The sequence below is a fragment of the Pseudophryne corroboree genome, chromosome 3 (genome assembly GCF_028390025.1).
Source record: "Pseudophryne corroboree isolate aPseCor3 chromosome 3, aPseCor3.hap2, whole genome shotgun sequence".
In the NCBI taxonomy this organism is placed as follows: Eukaryota; Metazoa; Chordata; class Amphibia; order Anura; family Myobatrachidae; genus Pseudophryne; species Pseudophryne corroboree.
This window is the reverse complement of record NC_086446.1, coordinates 117391260-117401228: the sequence shown is the minus strand read 5'-3', so window position 1 is coordinate 117401228 and position 9969 is coordinate 117391260. Positions and strand designations below refer to the sequence as shown.

The 9969-nt window shown below is 41.7% G+C and overlaps 33 non-coding genes and 11 pseudogenes across 33 annotated transcripts; all 44 read left to right on the top strand.

Annotated features, from left to right (window-relative positions):
• Positions 1-55: 55 nt before the first annotated feature.
• LOC134902076 (5S ribosomal RNA) lies at positions 56-174 on the top strand. The gene has a single exon (XR_010175551.1). It is a non-coding gene; the product is annotated as a 5S ribosomal RNA (ribosomal RNA).
• A 107-nt stretch (positions 175-281) lies between these two features.
• On the top strand, positions 282-400 carry LOC135068997 (5S ribosomal RNA). The gene has a single exon (XR_010255188.1). It is a non-coding gene; the product is annotated as a 5S ribosomal RNA (ribosomal RNA).
• Positions 401-507: 107 nt separating this feature from the next.
• On the top strand, positions 508-626 carry LOC135063031 (5S ribosomal RNA). Its single transcript, XR_010249371.1, has one exon. It is a non-coding gene; the product is annotated as a 5S ribosomal RNA (ribosomal RNA).
• Positions 627-733: 107 nt separating this feature from the next.
• LOC135068303 (5S ribosomal RNA) lies at positions 734-852 on the top strand. Its single transcript, XR_010254507.1, has one exon. It is a non-coding gene; the product is annotated as a 5S ribosomal RNA (ribosomal RNA).
• A 107-nt stretch (positions 853-959) lies between these two features.
• Positions 960-1078, top strand: LOC135063873 (5S ribosomal RNA). Its single transcript, XR_010250193.1, has one exon. It is a non-coding gene; the product is annotated as a 5S ribosomal RNA (ribosomal RNA).
• Positions 1079-1185: 107 nt separating this feature from the next.
• LOC134900475 (5S ribosomal RNA) lies at positions 1186-1304 on the top strand. The gene has a single exon (XR_010173984.1). It is a non-coding gene; the product is annotated as a 5S ribosomal RNA (ribosomal RNA).
• A 107-nt stretch (positions 1305-1411) lies between these two features.
• Positions 1412-1530, top strand: LOC135068996 (5S ribosomal RNA). Its single transcript, XR_010255187.1, has one exon. It is a non-coding gene; the product is annotated as a 5S ribosomal RNA (ribosomal RNA).
• Positions 1531-1637: 107 nt separating this feature from the next.
• Positions 1638-1756, top strand: LOC135060240 (5S ribosomal RNA). Its single transcript, XR_010246632.1, has one exon. It is a non-coding gene; the product is annotated as a 5S ribosomal RNA (ribosomal RNA).
• A 107-nt stretch (positions 1757-1863) lies between these two features.
• On the top strand, positions 1864-1982 carry LOC135068995 (5S ribosomal RNA). Its single transcript, XR_010255186.1, has one exon. It is a non-coding gene; the product is annotated as a 5S ribosomal RNA (ribosomal RNA).
• A 107-nt stretch (positions 1983-2089) lies between these two features.
• On the top strand, positions 2090-2208 carry LOC135064057 (5S ribosomal RNA). Its single transcript, XR_010250374.1, has one exon. It is a non-coding gene; the product is annotated as a 5S ribosomal RNA (ribosomal RNA).
• A 107-nt stretch (positions 2209-2315) lies between these two features.
• Positions 2316-2434, top strand: LOC135064056 (5S ribosomal RNA). Its single transcript, XR_010250373.1, has one exon. It is a non-coding gene; the product is annotated as a 5S ribosomal RNA (ribosomal RNA).
• A 107-nt stretch (positions 2435-2541) lies between these two features.
• Positions 2542-2660, top strand: LOC135063511 (5S ribosomal RNA). The gene has a single exon (XR_010249839.1). It is a non-coding gene; the product is annotated as a 5S ribosomal RNA (ribosomal RNA).
• Positions 2661-2767: 107 nt separating this feature from the next.
• Positions 2768-2886, top strand: LOC134901967 (5S ribosomal RNA). The gene has a single exon (XR_010175442.1). It is a non-coding gene; the product is annotated as a 5S ribosomal RNA (ribosomal RNA).
• Positions 2887-2993: 107 nt separating this feature from the next.
• LOC134901286 (5S ribosomal RNA) lies at positions 2994-3112 on the top strand. The gene has a single exon (XR_010174777.1). It is a non-coding gene; the product is annotated as a 5S ribosomal RNA (ribosomal RNA).
• Positions 3113-3219: 107 nt separating this feature from the next.
• Positions 3220-3338, top strand: LOC135062219 (5S ribosomal RNA). Its single transcript, XR_010248573.1, has one exon. It is a non-coding gene; the product is annotated as a 5S ribosomal RNA (ribosomal RNA).
• Positions 3339-3445: 107 nt separating this feature from the next.
• On the top strand, positions 3446-3564 carry LOC134900473 (5S ribosomal RNA). The gene has a single exon (XR_010173982.1). It is a non-coding gene; the product is annotated as a 5S ribosomal RNA (ribosomal RNA).
• Positions 3565-3671: 107 nt separating this feature from the next.
• On the top strand, positions 3672-3791 carry LOC134885668 (5S ribosomal RNA). Its single transcript, XR_010169778.1, has one exon. It is a non-coding gene; the product is annotated as a 5S ribosomal RNA (ribosomal RNA).
• A 107-nt stretch (positions 3792-3898) lies between these two features.
• Positions 3899-4017, top strand: LOC134900472 (5S ribosomal RNA). Its single transcript, XR_010173981.1, has one exon. It is a non-coding gene; the product is annotated as a 5S ribosomal RNA (ribosomal RNA).
• A 107-nt stretch (positions 4018-4124) lies between these two features.
• Positions 4125-4244, top strand: LOC134891501 (5S ribosomal RNA; annotated as a pseudogene).
• A 107-nt stretch (positions 4245-4351) lies between these two features.
• Positions 4352-4470, top strand: LOC134888623 (5S ribosomal RNA; annotated as a pseudogene).
• Positions 4471-4577: 107 nt separating this feature from the next.
• On the top strand, positions 4578-4696 carry LOC134900471 (5S ribosomal RNA). The gene has a single exon (XR_010173980.1). It is a non-coding gene; the product is annotated as a 5S ribosomal RNA (ribosomal RNA).
• A 107-nt stretch (positions 4697-4803) lies between these two features.
• On the top strand, positions 4804-4922 carry LOC135067823 (5S ribosomal RNA). The gene has a single exon (XR_010254032.1). It is a non-coding gene; the product is annotated as a 5S ribosomal RNA (ribosomal RNA).
• A 107-nt stretch (positions 4923-5029) lies between these two features.
• LOC134889868 (5S ribosomal RNA) lies at positions 5030-5148 on the top strand (annotated as a pseudogene).
• A 107-nt stretch (positions 5149-5255) lies between these two features.
• Positions 5256-5374, top strand: LOC135063030 (5S ribosomal RNA). Its single transcript, XR_010249370.1, has one exon. It is a non-coding gene; the product is annotated as a 5S ribosomal RNA (ribosomal RNA).
• A 107-nt stretch (positions 5375-5481) lies between these two features.
• LOC134893065 (5S ribosomal RNA) lies at positions 5482-5599 on the top strand (annotated as a pseudogene).
• Positions 5600-5706: 107 nt separating this feature from the next.
• LOC134889267 (5S ribosomal RNA) lies at positions 5707-5825 on the top strand (annotated as a pseudogene).
• A 107-nt stretch (positions 5826-5932) lies between these two features.
• LOC134901518 (5S ribosomal RNA) lies at positions 5933-6051 on the top strand. Its single transcript, XR_010175008.1, has one exon. It is a non-coding gene; the product is annotated as a 5S ribosomal RNA (ribosomal RNA).
• A 107-nt stretch (positions 6052-6158) lies between these two features.
• On the top strand, positions 6159-6277 carry LOC135060783 (5S ribosomal RNA). Its single transcript, XR_010247176.1, has one exon. It is a non-coding gene; the product is annotated as a 5S ribosomal RNA (ribosomal RNA).
• Positions 6278-6384: 107 nt separating this feature from the next.
• Positions 6385-6503, top strand: LOC135064055 (5S ribosomal RNA). The gene has a single exon (XR_010250372.1). It is a non-coding gene; the product is annotated as a 5S ribosomal RNA (ribosomal RNA).
• Positions 6504-6610: 107 nt separating this feature from the next.
• Positions 6611-6729, top strand: LOC134887582 (5S ribosomal RNA; annotated as a pseudogene).
• Positions 6730-6836: 107 nt separating this feature from the next.
• LOC134900877 (5S ribosomal RNA) lies at positions 6837-6955 on the top strand. The gene has a single exon (XR_010174379.1). It is a non-coding gene; the product is annotated as a 5S ribosomal RNA (ribosomal RNA).
• Positions 6956-7062: 107 nt separating this feature from the next.
• Positions 7063-7181, top strand: LOC134888622 (5S ribosomal RNA; annotated as a pseudogene).
• A 107-nt stretch (positions 7182-7288) lies between these two features.
• On the top strand, positions 7289-7407 carry LOC134900470 (5S ribosomal RNA). Its single transcript, XR_010173979.1, has one exon. It is a non-coding gene; the product is annotated as a 5S ribosomal RNA (ribosomal RNA).
• A 107-nt stretch (positions 7408-7514) lies between these two features.
• Positions 7515-7633, top strand: LOC135067822 (5S ribosomal RNA). The gene has a single exon (XR_010254031.1). It is a non-coding gene; the product is annotated as a 5S ribosomal RNA (ribosomal RNA).
• A 107-nt stretch (positions 7634-7740) lies between these two features.
• Positions 7741-7859, top strand: LOC134889867 (5S ribosomal RNA; annotated as a pseudogene).
• Positions 7860-7966: 107 nt separating this feature from the next.
• LOC135066831 (5S ribosomal RNA) lies at positions 7967-8085 on the top strand. The gene has a single exon (XR_010253069.1). It is a non-coding gene; the product is annotated as a 5S ribosomal RNA (ribosomal RNA).
• A 107-nt stretch (positions 8086-8192) lies between these two features.
• On the top strand, positions 8193-8311 carry LOC135063028 (5S ribosomal RNA). The gene has a single exon (XR_010249368.1). It is a non-coding gene; the product is annotated as a 5S ribosomal RNA (ribosomal RNA).
• Positions 8312-8418: 107 nt separating this feature from the next.
• On the top strand, positions 8419-8536 carry LOC134893064 (5S ribosomal RNA; annotated as a pseudogene).
• Positions 8537-8643: 107 nt separating this feature from the next.
• LOC134889266 (5S ribosomal RNA) lies at positions 8644-8762 on the top strand (annotated as a pseudogene).
• A 107-nt stretch (positions 8763-8869) lies between these two features.
• On the top strand, positions 8870-8988 carry LOC134901506 (5S ribosomal RNA). The gene has a single exon (XR_010174996.1). It is a non-coding gene; the product is annotated as a 5S ribosomal RNA (ribosomal RNA).
• Positions 8989-9095: 107 nt separating this feature from the next.
• LOC135060782 (5S ribosomal RNA) lies at positions 9096-9214 on the top strand. The gene has a single exon (XR_010247175.1). It is a non-coding gene; the product is annotated as a 5S ribosomal RNA (ribosomal RNA).
• Positions 9215-9321: 107 nt separating this feature from the next.
• Positions 9322-9440, top strand: LOC135064054 (5S ribosomal RNA). The gene has a single exon (XR_010250371.1). It is a non-coding gene; the product is annotated as a 5S ribosomal RNA (ribosomal RNA).
• Positions 9441-9547: 107 nt separating this feature from the next.
• Positions 9548-9666, top strand: LOC134887581 (5S ribosomal RNA; annotated as a pseudogene).
• A 107-nt stretch (positions 9667-9773) lies between these two features.
• Positions 9774-9892, top strand: LOC134901361 (5S ribosomal RNA). The gene has a single exon (XR_010174851.1). It is a non-coding gene; the product is annotated as a 5S ribosomal RNA (ribosomal RNA).
• The last annotated feature ends 77 nt before the right edge of the window (positions 9893-9969 follow it).

Below are 9969 nucleotides of genomic sequence, written 5' to 3'. Positions count from 1 at the left end.
CATTTATGAACCAGTAGTTAGAAGTAGAAAAGTTCTAACAGAAACCACAAAGCTCATCTACAGCCACACCACACTGGATACGCTCAATCTCATCTGATCTTGGAAGCTAAGCAGTGTTGGGCCTGGTTAGTACTAGGATGGGAGACCACCTGGGAATACATGGTGCTGTAGATATTTTTATACTGCCAACACCGTTCTGTTGATGCATTCCATTTTCAAACATATTCATTTATGAACCAGTAGTTAGAAGTAGAAACGTTCTAACAGAAACCACTAAGCTCATCTACAGCCACACTACACTGGATACGCCCAATCTCATCTGATCTTGGAAGCTAAGCAGTGTTGGTCCTGGTTAGTACTTGGATGGGAGACCACCTGGGAATACAAGGTGCTGTAGATATTTTTATACTGCCAACACCGTTCTGTTGATGCATTCCATTTTCAAACGTATTTATTTATGAACCAGTAGTTAGAAGTAGAAAAGTTCAAACAGAAACCACAAAGCTCATCTACAGCCACACCACACTGGATACGCCCAATCTCATCTGATCTTGGAAGCTAAGCAGTGTTGGGCCTGGTTAGTACTTGGGTGGGAGATCACCTGGGAATACAAGGTGCTGTAGATATTTTTATACTGCCAACACCGTTCTGTTGATGCATTCCATTTTCAAACGTATTCATTTATGAACCAGTAGTTAGAAGTAGAAAAGTTCTAACAGAAACCACAAAGTTCATCTACAGCCACACCACAATGGATACGCCCAATCTCATCTGATCTTGGAAGCTAAGCAGTGTTGGGCCTGGTTAGTACTTGGATGGGAGACCACCTGGGAATACAAGGTGCTGTAGACATTTTTATACTTCCAACACCGTTCTGTTGATGCATTCAATTTTCAAATGTATTCATTTATGAACCAGTAGTTAGAAGTAGAAAAGTTCAAACAGAAACCACAAAGCTCATCTACAGCCACACCACACTGGATACGCCCAATCTCATCTGATCTTGGAAGCTAAGCAGTATTGGGCCTGGTTAGTACTTGGATGGGAGACCACCTGGGAATACAAGGTGCTGTAGATATTTTTATACTGCCAACACCGTTCTGTTGATGCATTCCATTTTCAAACGTATTCATTTATGAACCAGTAGTTAGAAGTAGAAAAGTTCTAACAGAAACCACAAAGCTCATCTACAGCCACACCACACTGGATACGCCCAATCTCATCTGATCTTGGAAGCTAAGCAGTGTTGGGCCTGGTTAGTACTTGGATGGGAGACCACCTGGGAATACAAGGTGCTGTAGATATTGTTATACTGCCAACACCGTTCTGTTGATGCATTCCATTTTCAAACGTATTCATTTATGAACCAGTAGTTAGAAGTAGAAACGTTCTAACAGAAACCACTAAGCTCATCTACAGCCACACTACACTGGATACGCCCAATCTCATCTGATCTTGGAAGCTAAGCAGTGTTGGTCCTGGTTAGTACTTGGATGGGAGACCACCTGGGAATACAAGGTGCTGTAGATATTTTTATACTGCCAACACCGCTCTGTTGATGCATTCCATTTTCAAACGTATTCATTTATTAACCAGTAGTTAGAAGTAGAAAAGTTCTAACAGAAACCATAAAGCTTATCTACAGCCACACCACACTGGATACGCCCAATCTCATCTGATCTTGGAAGCTAAGCAGTGTTGGGCCTGGTTAGTACTTGGATGGGAGACCACCTGGGAATACAAGGTGCTGTAGACATTTTTATACTTCCAACACCGTTCTGTTGATGCATTCAATTTTCAAATGTATTCATTTATGAACCAGTAGTTAGAAGTAGAAAAGTTCAAACAGAAACCACTAAGCTCATCTACAGCCACACTACACTGGATACGCCCAATCTCATCTGATCTTGGAAGCTAAGCAGTGTTGGTCCTGGTTAGTACTTGGATGGGAGACCACCTGGGAATACAAGGTGCTGTAGATATTTTTATACTGCCAACACCGTTCTGTTGATGCATTCCATTTTCAAACATATTCATTTATGAACCAGTAGTTAGAAGTAGAAAAGTTCTAACAGAAACCATAAAGCTCATCTACAGCCACACCACACTGGATACGCCCAATCTCATCTGATCTTGGAAGCTAAGCAGTGTTGGGCCTGGTTAGTACTTGGATGGGAGACCACCTGGGTATACAAGGTGCTGTAGATAATTTTATACTGCCAACACCGTTCTGTTGATGCATTCCATTTTCAAACGTATTCATTTATGAACCAGTAGTTAGAAGTAGAAAAGTTCTAACAGAAACCATAAAGCTCATCTACAGCCACACCACACTGGATACGCCCAATCTCATCTGATCTTGGAAGCTAAGCAGTGTTGGGCCTGGTTAGTACTTGGATGGGAGACCACCTGGGTATACAAGGTGCTGTAGATAATTTTATACTGCCAACACTGTTCTGTTGATGCATTCCATTTTAAAACGTGTTCATTTATGAACCAGTAGTTAGAAGTAGAAAAGTTCTAACAGAAACCACAAAGTTCATCTACAGCCACACCACACTGGATACGCCCAATCTCATCTGATCTTGGAAGCTAAGCAGTGTTGGGCCTGGTTAGTACTTGGATGGGAGACCACCTGGAAATACAAGGTGCTGTAGATATTTTTATACTGCCAACACCGTTCTGTTGATGCATTCCATTTTCAAACGTATTCATTTATGAACCAGTAGTTACAAGTAGAAAAGTTCTAACAGAAACCACAAAGCTCATCTACAGCCACACCACGCTGGATACGCCCAATCTCATCTGATCTTGGAAGCTAAGCAGTGTTGGGCCTGGTTAGTACTTGGATGGGAGACCACCTGGGAATACAAGGTGCTGTAGATATTTTTATACTGCCAACACCGTTCTGTTGATGCATTCCATTTTCAAACGTATTCATTTATGAACCAGTAGTTAGAAGTAGAAAAGTTCAAACAGAAACCACAAAGCTCATCTACAGCCACACCACACTGGATACGCCCAATCTCATCTGATCTTGGAAGCTAAGCAGTGTTGGGCCTGGTTAGTACTTTGATGGGAGACCACCTGGGAATACAAGGTGCTGTAGATATTTTTATACTGCCAACACCGTTCTGTTGATGCATTCCATTTTCAAACGTATTCATTTATGAACCAGTTTTTAGAAGTAGAAAAGTTCTAACAGAAACCATAAAGCTCATCTACAGCCACACCACACTGGATACGCCCAATCTCATCTGATCTTGGAAGCTAAGCAGTGTTGGGTCTGGTTAGTACTTGGATGGGAGACCACCTGGGAATACAAGGTGCTGTAGATAATTTTATACTGCCAACACCGTTCTGTTGATGCATTCCATTTTAAAATGTATTCATTTATGAACCAGTAGTTAGAAGTAGAAAAGTTCTAACAGAATCCACAAAGTTCATCTACAGCCACACCACACTGGATACGCCCAATCTCATCTGATCTTGGAAGCTAAGCAGTGTTGGGCCTGGTTAGTACTTGGATGGGAGACCACCTGGGAATACAAGGTGCTGTAGATATTTTTATACTGCCAACACCGTTCTGTTGATGCATTCCATTTTCAAACGTATTCATTTATGAACCAGTAGTTAGAAGTAGAAAAGTTCTAACAGAAACCATAAAGCTCATCTACAGACACACCACACTGGAAAACGCCCAATCTCATCTGATCTTGGAAGCTAAGCAGTGTTGGGCCTGGTTAGTACTTGGATGGGAGACCACCTGGGAATACAAGGTGCTGTAGATAATTTTATACTGCCAACACCGTTCTGTTGATGCATTCCATTTTAAAATGTATTCATTTATGAACCAGTAGTTAGAAGTAGAAAAGTTCTAACAGAAACCACAAAGTTTATCTACAGCCACACCACACTGGATACGCCCAATCTCATCTGATCTTGGAAGCTAAGCAGTGTTGGGCCTGGTTAGTACTTGGATGGGAGACCACCTGGGAATACAAGGTGCTGTAGATATTTTTATACTGCCAACACCGTTCTGTTGATGCATTCCATTTTCAAACGTATTCATTTATGAACCAGTAGTTAGAAGTAGAAAAGTACTAACAGAAACCATAAAGCTCTTCTACAGCCACACCATACTGGATATGCCCAATCTCATCCGATCTTGGAAGCTAAGCAGTGTTGGGCCTGGTTAGTACTTGGATGGGAGACCACCTGGGAATACATAGGTGCTGTAAATATTTTTATACTGCCAACACCGTTCTGTTGATGCATTCCATTTTCAAACGTATTCATTTATGAACCAGTAGTTAGAAGTAGAAAAGTTCTAACAGAAACCACAAAGCTCATCTACAGCCACACCACACTGGATACGCCCAATCTCATCTGATCTAGGAAGCTAAGCAGTGTTGAGCCTGGTTAGTACTTGGATGGGAGACCACTTGGGAATACAAGGTGCTGTAGATATTTTTATACTGCCAACACCGTACTGTTGATGCATTCCATTTTCAAAAGTATTCATTTATGAACCAGTAGTTAGAAGTAGAAAAGTTCTAACAGAAACCACAAAGCTCATCTACAGCCACACCACACTGGATACGCCCAATCTCATCTGATCTTGGAAGCTAAGCAGTGTTGGGCCTGGTTAGTACTTGGATGGGAGACCACCTGGGAATACAAGGTGCTGTAGATATTTTTATACTGCCAACACCGTTCTGTTGATGCATTCCATTTTCAAACGTATTCATTTATGAACCAGTATTTAGAAGTAGAAAAGTTCTAACAGAAACCACAAAGCTTATCTACAGCCACACAACACTGGATACGCCCAATCTCATCTGATCTTGGAAGCTAAGCAGTGTTGGGCCTGGTTAGTACTTGGATGGGAGACCACCTGGGAATACAAGGTGCTGTAGATATTTTTATACTGCCAACACCGTTCTGTTGATGCATTCCATTTTCAAACGTATTCATTTATGAACCAGTATTTAGAAGTAGAAAAGTTCTAACAGAAACCACAAAGCTTATCTACCGCCACACAACACTGGATACGCCCAATCTCATCTGATCTTGGAAGCTAAGCAGTGTTGGGCCTGGTTAGTACTTGGATGGGAGACCACCTGGGAATACACGGTGCTGTAGATATTTTTATACTGCCAACACCGTTCTGTTGATGCATTCCATTTTCAAACGTATTCATTTATGAACCAGTAGTTAGAAGTAGAAAAGTTCAAACAGAAACCGCAAAGCTCATCTACAGCCACACCACACTGGATACGCCCAATCTCATCTGATCTTGGAAGCTAAGCAGTGTTGGGCCTGGTTAGTACTTGGGTGGGAGATCACCTGGGAATACAAGGTGCTGTAGATATTTTTATACTGCCAACAACGTTCTGTTGATGCATTCCATTTTCAAACGTATTCATTTATGAACCAGTAGTTAGAAGTAGAAAAGTTCTAACAGAAACCACAAAGTTCATCTACAGCACACCACAATGGATACGCCCAATCTCATCTGATCTTGGAAGCTAAGCAGTGTTGGGCCTGTTTAGTACTTGGATGGGAGACCACCTGGGAATACAAGGTGCTGTAGACATTTTTATACTTCCAACACCGTTCTGTTGATGCATTCAATTTTCAAATGTATTCATTTATGAACCAGTAGTTAGAAGTAGAAAAGTTCAAACAGAAACCACAGAGCTCATCTACAGCTACACCACACTGGATACGCCCAATCTCATCTGATCTTGGAAGCTAAGCAGTATAGGGCCTGGTTATTACTTGGATGGGAGACCACCTGGGAATACAAGGTGCTGTAGATATTTTTATACTGCCAACACCGTTCTGTTGATGCATTCCATTTTCAAACGTATTCATTTATGAACCAGTAGTTAGAAGTAGAAAAGTTCTAACAGAAACCACGAAGCTCATCTACAGCCACACCACACTGGATGCGCCCAATCTCATCTGATCTTGGAAGCTAAGCAGTGTTGGGCCTGGTTAGTACTTGGATGGGAGACCACCTGGGAATACAAGGTGCTGTAGATATTTTTATACTGCCAACACCGTTCTGTTGATGCATTCCATTTTCAAACATATTAATTTATGAACCAGTAGTTAGAAGTAGAAACGTTCTAACAGAAACCACTCAGCTCATCTACAGCCACACTACACTGGATACGCCCAATCTCATCTGATCTTGGAAGCTAAGCAGTGTTGGGCCTGGTTAGTACTTGGATGGGAGACCACCTGGGAATACAAGGTGCTGTAGATATTTTTATACTGCCAACACCGTTCTGTTGATGCATTCCATTTTCAAACGTATTCATTTATGAACCAGTAGTTAGAAGTAGAAAAGTTCTAACAGAAACCATAAAGCTCATCTACAGCCACACCACACTGGATACGCCCAATCTCATCTGATCTTGGAAGCTAAGCAGTGTTGGGCCTGGTTAGTACTTGGATGGGAGACCACCTGGGTATACAAGGTGCTGTAGATAATTTTATACTGCCAACACCGTTCTGTTGATGCATTCCATTTTAAAGCGTATTCATTTATGAACCAGTAGTTAGAAGTAGAAAAGTTCTAACAGAAACCACAAAGTTCATCTACAGCCACACCACACTGGATACGCCCAATCTCATCTGATCTTGGAAACTTAGCAGTGTTGGGCCTGGTTAGTACTTGGATGGGAGACCACCTGGGAATACAAGGTGCTGTAGATATTTTTATACTGCCAACACCGTTCTGTTGATGCATTCCATTTTCAAACGTATTCATTTATGAACCAGTAGTTAAAAGTAGAAAAGTTCTAACAGAAACCACAAAGCTCATCTACAGCCACACCGCACTGGATACGCCCAATCTCATCTGATCTTGGAAGCTAAGCAGTGTTGGGCCTGGTTAGTACTTGGATGGGAGACCACCTGGGAATACAAGGTGCTGTAGATATTTTTATACTGCCAACACCGTTCTGTTGATGCATTCCATTTTCAAACGTATTCATTTATGAACCAGTAGTTAAAAGTAGAAAAGTTCTAACAGAAACCACAAAGCTCATCTACAGCCACACCACACTGGATACGCCCAATCTCATCTGATCTAGGAAGCTAAGCAGTGTTGAGCCTGGTTAGTACTTGGATGGGAGACCACTTGGGAATACAAGGTGCTGTAGATATTTTTATACTGCCAACACCGTACTGTTGATGCATTCCATTTTCAAAAGTATTCATTTATGAACCAGTAGTTAGAAGTAGAAAAGTTCTAACAGAAACCACAAAGCTCATCTACAGCCACACCACACTGGATACGCCCAATCTCATCTGATCTTGGAAGCTAAGCAGTGTTGGGCCTGGTTAGTACTTGGATGGGAGACCACCTGGGAATACAAGGTGCTGTAGATATTTTTATACTGCCAACACCGTTCTGTTGATGCATTCCATTTTCAAACGTATTCATTTATGAACCAGTATTTAGAAGTAGAAAAGTTCTAACAGAAACCACAAAGCTTATCTACAGCCACACAACACTGGATACGCCCAATCTCATCTGATCTTGGAAGCTAAGCAGTGTTGGGCCTGGTTAGTACTTGGATGGGAGACCACCTGGGAATACAAGGTGCTGTAGATATTTTTATACTGCCAACACCGTTCTGTTGATGCATTCCATTTTCAAACGTATTCATTTATGAACCAGTATTTAGAAGTAGAAAAGTTCTAACAGAAACCACAAAGCTTATCTACCGCCACACAACACTGGATACGCCCAATCTCATCTGATCTTGGAAGCTAAGCAGTGTTGGGCCTGGTTAGTACTTGGATGGGAGACCACCTGGGAATACACGGTGCTGTAGATATTTTTATACTGCCAACACCGTTCTGTTGATGAATTCCATTTTCAAACGTATTCATTTATGAACCAGTAGTTAGAAGTAGAAAAGTTCTAACAGAAACAACAAAGCTCATCTACAGCCACAGCACACTGGATACGCCCAATCTCATCTGATCTTGGAAGCTAAGCAGTGTTGGGCCTGGTTAGTACTTGGATGGGAGACCACCTGGGAATACAAGGTGCTGTAGATATTTTTATACTGCCAACACCGTTCTGTTGATGCATTCCATTTTCAAACGTATTCATTTATGAACCAGTAGTTAGAAGTAGAAAAGTTCAAACAGAAACCGCAAAGCTCATCTACAGCCACACCACACTGGATACGCCCAATCTCATCTGATCTTGGAAGCTAAGCAGTGTTGGGCCTGGTTAGTACTTGGGTGGGAGATCACCTGGGAATACAAGGTGCTGTAGATATTTTTATACTGCCAACAACGTTCTGTTGATGCATTCCATTTTCAAACGTATTCATTTATGAACCAGTAGTTAGAAGTAGAAAAGTTCTAACAGAAACCACAAAGTTCATCTACAGCACACCACAATGGATACGCCCAATCTCATCTGATCTTGGAAGCTAAGCAGTGTTGGGCCTGTTTAGTACTTGGATGGGAGACCACCTGGGAATACAAGGTGCTGTAGACATTTTTATACTTCCAACACCGTTCTGTTGATGCATTCAATTTTCAAATGTATTCATTTATGAACCAGTAGTTAGAAGTAGAAAAGTTCAAACAGAAACCACAGAGCTCATCTACAGCTACACCACACTGGATACGCCCAATCTCATCTGATCTTGGAAGCTAAGCAGTATAGGGCCTGGTTATTACTTGGATGGGAGACCACCTGGGAATACAAGGTGCTGTAGATATTTTTATACTGCCAACACCGTTCTGTTGATGCATTCCATTTTCAAACGTATTCATTTATGAACCAGTAGTTAGAAGTAGAAAAGTTCTAACAGAAACCACGAAGCTCATCTACAGCCACACCACACTGGATGCGCCCAATCTCATCTGATCTTGGAAGCTAAGCAGTGTTGGGCCTGGTTAGTACTTGGATGGGAGACCACCTGGGAATACAAGGTGCTGTAGATATTTTTATACTGCCAACACCGTTCTGTTGATGCATTCCATTTTCAAACATATTAATTTATGAACCAGTAGTTAGAAGTAGAAACGTTCTAACAGAAACCACTCAGCTCATCTACAGCCACACTACACTGGATACGCCCAATCTCATCTGATCTTGGAAGCTAAGCAGTGTTGGGCCTGGTTAGTACTTGGATGGGAGACCACCTGGGAATACAAGGTGCTGTAGATATTTTTATACTGCCAACACCGTTCTGTTGATGCATTCCATTTTCAAACGTATTCATTTATGAACCAGTAGTTAGAAGTAGAAAAGTTCTAACAGAAACCATAAAGCTCATCTACAGCCACACCACACTGGATACGCCCAATCTCATCTGATCTTGGAAGCTAAGCAGTGTTGGGCCTGGTTAGTACTTGGATGGGAGACCACCTGGGTATACAAGGTGCTGTAGATAATTTTATACTGCCAACACCGTTCTGTTGATGCATTCCATTTTAAAGCGTATTCATTTATGAACCAGTAGTTAGAAGTAGAAAAGTTCTAACAGAAACCACAAAGTTCATCTACAGCCACACCACACTGGATACGCCCAATCTCATCTGATCTTGGAAACTTAGCAGTGTTGGGCCTGGTTAGTACTTGGATGGGAGACCACCTGGGAATACAAGGTGCTGTAGATATTTTTATACTGCCAACACCGTTCTGTTGATGCATTCCATTTTCAAACGTATTCATTTATGAACCAGTAGTTAAAAGTAGAAAAGTTCTAACAGAAACCACAAAGCTCATCTACAGCCAGACCGCACTGGATACGCCCAATCTCATCTGATCTTGGAAGCTAAGCAGTGTTGGGCCTGGTTAGTACTTGGATGGGAGACCACCTGGGAATACAAGGTGCTGTAGATATTTTTATACTGCCAACACCGTTCTGTTGATGCATTCCATTTTCAAACGTATTCATTTATGAACCAGTAGTTAAAAGT